Below are 6196 nucleotides of genomic sequence, written 5' to 3'. Positions count from 1 at the left end.
CGACTGAATGTTGCGCCACCGCGCTCCGGCGCCGTCAGACCCGAGACTGACTCACGCTTATGGATTCCTGTTTACTACCTACTACAACTGTAGTATCTCTGTAACATTATGCCCAAATGATCTGCCAACGCATTGTCTTTGAACTTACTGTTCGACGATAAACGTCAACGTTGATTTAAATACGCTAATTTTCTACGAATAAACAACTACGTTGCGAAAGCCAATTATTATGGTAAGCTGTGTCACTTACGACAGGCTTTGTGTAAAATATTGTTGACTGAGAGTCAAAATCTTGAAATATTTTGTTTACTTTTCACAAGATAAGTAAATTTTTCTCTATGGCTCTTCATCGATTATAATATTTGGTGTATGAAAACATTTCTTAATCCGGAAGTGAAAAAGATATGTAATGTAAAGTTTTGGAGATAATCTTATAGTTAGTGTTTATTTGTTCTTTTTGTTTGTATTTTAGTGTCTCAAGTCTACAGAAATGTTGGCCGTACATTAAAATTTTATTAAAAACCACATAGCTTTTTTACCGTAATGTTTAAAAAAATATTTAATAATTGTCTAACTTGTCACACTGATATCAACTACATTATTTCTAAAAAATGTAGAGAAATACATAATTAAATTAAATGGTAGACCTGTGTGGTAGACACTCGAAATCGCTAGCGATTATAACTTGGCATGCGGTATTGGCAGTGAGTCAATAGGACAAAGTGGTAACATAAAGTTGATGGAGGATAAGACTGGTACGGGCCCTAATTAGTCAGGTGCACCTAACTGTTAACCTAGAATACTATACGTTTCAATTCGGCTTGTAGAATCATTCAGATATTGTTTGTAAACTGTGTGTTGTAGGTTGTAAACGGAAGTTATAGTTATGCGTTCGCCAATATACGGTAATTGTGTGTCTAGTTTAATTATATAAACGTTCGCAATTCGTATTCAAAATTAAATGATTGATCCTTAAACCATAAAATTTACTTATAGATCTGATAAATTATTTGTTATTACTTACTGACTACTGTATACTATTGGGTACATTTATTTTTTTCTCATGCGTTAGCAAATTGATATGTTCGACATGTTGGTACTCGGTACCAACGATGGTTGTAAAATTTTCATACATTTTTGCATGAATTCTCCAAATACTCAACATAATGAAAGTATCAAAGTACAAAACATAGGTACCGTTTTAAATTTTCATGACTTTTGTTTAAACATTGTAACAAAATTTTCAGCATCAATCGGCTACCTCAACATGTATAAAATTGCTTAAGTTAGAAATAAAAAATAAAATGCCTTACATTTATTCATACGGTGGTGCAATAAATAACAATCTTGTACTTTTATCTTAAGTCATTCGGCATTTAGGGAGCGAAAGCGGAGCACATCGTGATGCATATTTGTATATTCGCCAGGAGCTTTAAAATTACATTTAAATTTTAAAAGTCACTTGTTTCATGTATAACAACCCGTGTATAGCGAGTAGGAATACAAATTACAAATAATTTTATTGTTTGGCATATGGTACATACCTTTGGTGTGCTTATGCTTGCACTATATATTATTGTCAAAGTATTGCACTGCGCCATAGACTACATTATTGCTGATCATGTGATATCTTGGCTGAGTCTTTATCTTTATAGCCTTTCTAGCTTTGTTCTGTTTGCTTTCTACTCTATATCAATTTTAATCTCAAATTTATATCACTGCAAATACACAAATATAACTTTTTATTACACTATTTCCTCGCGGGTCATCGAAGTCAAAGTAAATTGATTGTGATTAAATATAATATACCGATATTCACTGAATATAATTTATATTGAAAGATGGACTAGCTTTGGTATATACCGATTAACATTCTGTATCAAATAAGTAACAAAAAACTGACAAACAGGAATCAGGTAAAGGTCGTGATTATTGAAAGTAGAATCAGTCGGTGGAAGCTGCATGCATGCTGACATTCTTTACGGTTACGCACGTATCCATCTACTGACCCCAAATAGTTTCTCGTACATAGATGATAGAGAAAAAATAATAAAGTTTGTGGTCAAAGGATGTTCGCGCACGGTCACCGATTTACATTCCTCACGACTTCAAGGGTCGGTGGGTTTGGTCGGGTCGATTTTAAATAGGTATATTGAATTAAAAAACCTTTAAATTTTAGGAATGCGTGCAAATGCCGTGTCAAACGAATGAAAATAATTGAACTGTATCACAGTGGACCCTCGTGTATGATAGAAAATCTATCTACTAAAGTTTTAAACAGATGCAGGATCTTTTATTTTTGGTTAGATACCTACCATAAACTTTATCTGGTGTGAAGAAAGAGATTCACACTAATAGACATAAAAAGTGCCATAAAATAAAGGCCGCACTAATCAGATGAGGGCAAATATAAACAAATAGGTTGGTAGTGTAAAGGGAGTAGGGAGCGGTGTGAAGCGCGGGAGCGGGCTGGAGGGTCGCGCAGGTCAGGATCATGAGGTCGAGCGGCTTGCTGCGGGCAGATTAGTTACCGATGTCGTGCCCGGAGCACCCTCCCGACTACCGAATGAAGCTACGGCACTCCGAAACAATGCCAGACACGACTATCTGTAATTAAGACTCATAATATTGCTTCCAAATAGAGCCAGGCGCTTGCGTGTTGCTGCTCCCGACTTCCTTGTTATACTTGTAAATTAGCGAGCACCTCGATCACTTTTGGTAGGGAATAATGTAAAAGCACAGACAATACGAACGTGACCTCGGGGTTATTATAAATTGTGGTTATTACTTACTTATTACTTATTCAGACTTGGATTTTATTTTGAATTTTGTTTAAAAAAAATTGTATGGAATAATAGACTTCATGGATTAATATTTAATACTAATGATAAATGATAACATTTTCATATTGTTTTTATAAATGCAAAATTTAGCTTGTCTTCTTTTCCTTTTTTTACGTTTAAATTTGATTTGGAGATACTTCTTGTGAACAATTAAAAAAAATATTGTATGGAGAACGTTTACTGAGTGATATCACAGATGAATCGTCAAGCGCTTGCAACTTGCATGAGAAGTCGAAGAGATGACGATATGTTTTAACTTTTAAGTAAATATAGGTAGGTAGGTAGATACATATTTTATAGGTCAAAATTGGTATTTGTCAATTGTTTTTTAATTACGCAGAATGCAAAACTATAAAATTAAAGTTGTATAAAAAAAGCAATAAAATTAAAAATACCCAAAAATATGCTCCAGGTGAGGCTCGAACTCACAACCCCGGCATTGCTCACGAACACTGTCTTATAAGTACCGTGCGCTAACCAATTGCGCCACTGGAGCGACGAGCGAGGGTTCGAAATTATGATATCTGTTCCGTCGATCCCCCCTTCCCCTCTGCCGCCTGCGCCCTACGTATCTAACAGTCCGACTCGACGTAATAGAGCTGACGTCATCCGCATTAATATGTGAAGTATGATGAGTTCATTGTTGAAGGACAAAAACATTATCGGCAGTTAAATTTATACCTAAACAGCTCTTACTGATAATACAATATCACAGACTAATAATAATATACGAATGCCCAATCTTTTTAATAAATCGTTTATAATATATATGTAAGTACCTAACTACTTACCTTAAGTAGTTTCTATACATAGTTATAAATTTATTTGTAAACTGATATTTGTTTATTTTTTTTTTTTTACTTCACTAATTGTTTTGTGTAATTTAGGGGTACATCCGATACCGATATATCGGCGATACTTCGGGTTAACCGATATATCGGTATCGACGATATTTTTATGACCGATACAACGATACTTTTTAATTTAAAAATGTAGTGTAAACGAGCGTTTTGTCTCGTCTATTGCGTTGCAAATGAGGCATGAAAAATGCTCAGGGAAACCCTGCGCTTATGAGGATGTTGTTAAATATATGTCGTCCCAATATATCGAGAGATGCAGATCCATTCGTTTTCTGGCGCAATGACGTAGTACATTAGTTTCCAAATGAGTTCTGTTGCAACTGAGAGACTATTTTCCAGCATAGGTCTTATTTAAACAGACTTGCAAAATCGCTTTCTCCGCAAAACTTAAGATTATGTACTTTGTTTTTTAAACAAAAATCTTATCAATGTTAATTTTAATAACTAAAATTTTTAATTACCTAATTATGTCTCTACTTTTTATATTAATAAAAGGAAAATCTGACTTGTGATTTATTTATTATACCTTCATTTTTAACCAACTTAAAAAAAAAGGAGGAGGTTATCAATTCGGCCGGTATAATTTTTTTTATGTATGTACACCGATTACTCCGAGGTTTCTGAACCGATTTACGTGATTCTTTCTTTGTTCGATGCGGGATGGTGTCAAATTAGTCCCGTAAAAAATTTATTCGGATAGGCCCAGTAGTTTTTATTTTATGAGCATTTTTGTCTATACTTGATTACTTATTTGAAATGTAGCAAGTAAATTTGATTCACTTCCCGGTAACCGATTGAGCTGAAATTTTGTATACGTATGTAAATTGGATAGCAATGAAACAATATCATGACATAGACCTGATTTGATGATGGAATCGGAAGGTGGCCATAGGAACTCAGTAATATATTGACTCAACTTTATCGAGTTTGGGCTCGTTTGATTCGTGTTGAAAAATACACTAAAAAGTATTAAATAAAAATAACTACGTTAAAAACAACCGACTTCAAAAACGGAAAAGTAAAAAATAAAAAAGATTTGATATTATTAATTACTACATATTATTTAGATGTGCTATTTATCAAATAGGTTTGAAGTCGGTTGCTTTTAACGTAGTTATTTTTATTTTTGAATTCACAGTAAGCGTATCGGTATCGGTATCGCCGATATTTTTATAAGAGTATCGGTATCGACGAAAAGGCGTATCTATCGATGCATCCCTAGTGTAATTGTATACTTACATTTTAAACTTTATTTTTCGCATGATGTGTTTACCTATAAGTGTTTTTTTACATTGATCTTATAATTGTGTATGTGAATTTTGATATTTTATATGTAATGTAAACAAACATTGGTAGACCAAAATAAATAAATAAATATTTACCATACACAATACACATATTTTTTTCAAATTCCATACTAAGGATTTAGTGGACGAATAGCAACACGATCGTGCAATTTAAACCTTTATAATTATAAGTAGGAAAATTGATTATACAAACTTCCATATAATTTTACCTAAATCGTCCGAGTCAGTTTTCGTTTGTCTATTAGCATTCACCTCCTTCACAGTTTCTAATGCCAATGACTGGAAATATCACACGGCGGCAAACTGACTGATCAACCTGATTAGGCAGGACAATTGCCCTTAATGAAAGTAATTAACACGACGCGATCGGCCGATGTCGATAGCGGCCCGATACGCTGCGCCCGCAACCGACACCACAATGTGTGCCTGAATCAACCCACACACCAACTTTAATTTGAAAACGAATCTGTTACTTCCCTTTAGTACATTGAGTTCGATGACTACACCTGTCATCGTATCAGTAATGTAGTATATTCATAATTAAAATTTATTGAATTGATTACTCATATTGTTCTAATTATTATCACACTATTAGTAGATACGTTGTTTCCTTTAATGCTACGGTCATGCAATTTTGTGCGAAAACGAAGAAAGCATTGTAACATGACACTTTCATACACGGTAAGAATTAAAACCACCTGATCCAGGTAAGAAATAATTCAAACCATTCATACGGCTCGTTTGAAAGTCCGTGGGAGTTATTTGTAAGTCCTGTGGGAAAAGTACCTTACTGTCAGAAAATATCCATAAGATATGAAAAAATGTATCAGAGTGAAGACCTTGAAAATATCCCAATAACACACCTTTATTTCCATATACTTCAATTTCCAGGCAGTTCAAGGTTATGCGTTTATCTTTATGGGACTGTAAATCGAGAACAAATTTATCGATAAAATGGTATAAAGCTAATAGTGCGACTTGTCTGCGTGTTTATTCAAGATATTACACAGATCCACGAGTAAATATAAATATGTTAAATAAATAATGGGCTAAACCTATCTCGGCTAAAATATTTCAAGGTTATTTGTCATATGCAACAACTGAAAGTGACGTCCTCAGAAATAGGTTACTTCGCTGAAGTAAAATTTGAAATTAAAATTGTAAGTGCCGGAAGCTGATAGATTAT

The 6196-nt window shown here is 33.9% G+C and overlaps 1 non-coding gene across 1 annotated transcript; it reads right to left on the bottom strand.

Moving 5' to 3' along the window:
• Positions 1-3247: 3247 nt before the first annotated feature.
• Positions 3248-3339, bottom strand: TRNAI-UAU (transfer RNA isoleucine (anticodon UAU)). The gene is given in 2 exon segments: positions 3248-3283; positions 3302-3339. It is a non-coding gene; the product is annotated as a tRNA-Ile (tRNA).
• Between the last annotated feature and the right edge of the window lie 2857 nt (positions 3340-6196).

The sequence above is a fragment of the Colias philodice genome, chromosome 2 (genome assembly GCF_061535455.1).
Source record: "Colias philodice isolate Cphi_HAF_F1 chromosome 2, ilColPhil1 Martin Lab GWU primary, whole genome shotgun sequence".
NCBI classification, from domain to species: domain Eukaryota; kingdom Metazoa; phylum Arthropoda; class Insecta; order Lepidoptera; family Pieridae; genus Colias; species Colias philodice.
Note: the sequence above shows the minus strand (reverse complement) of the source record. Positions and strands in the feature narration are given on the sequence as shown.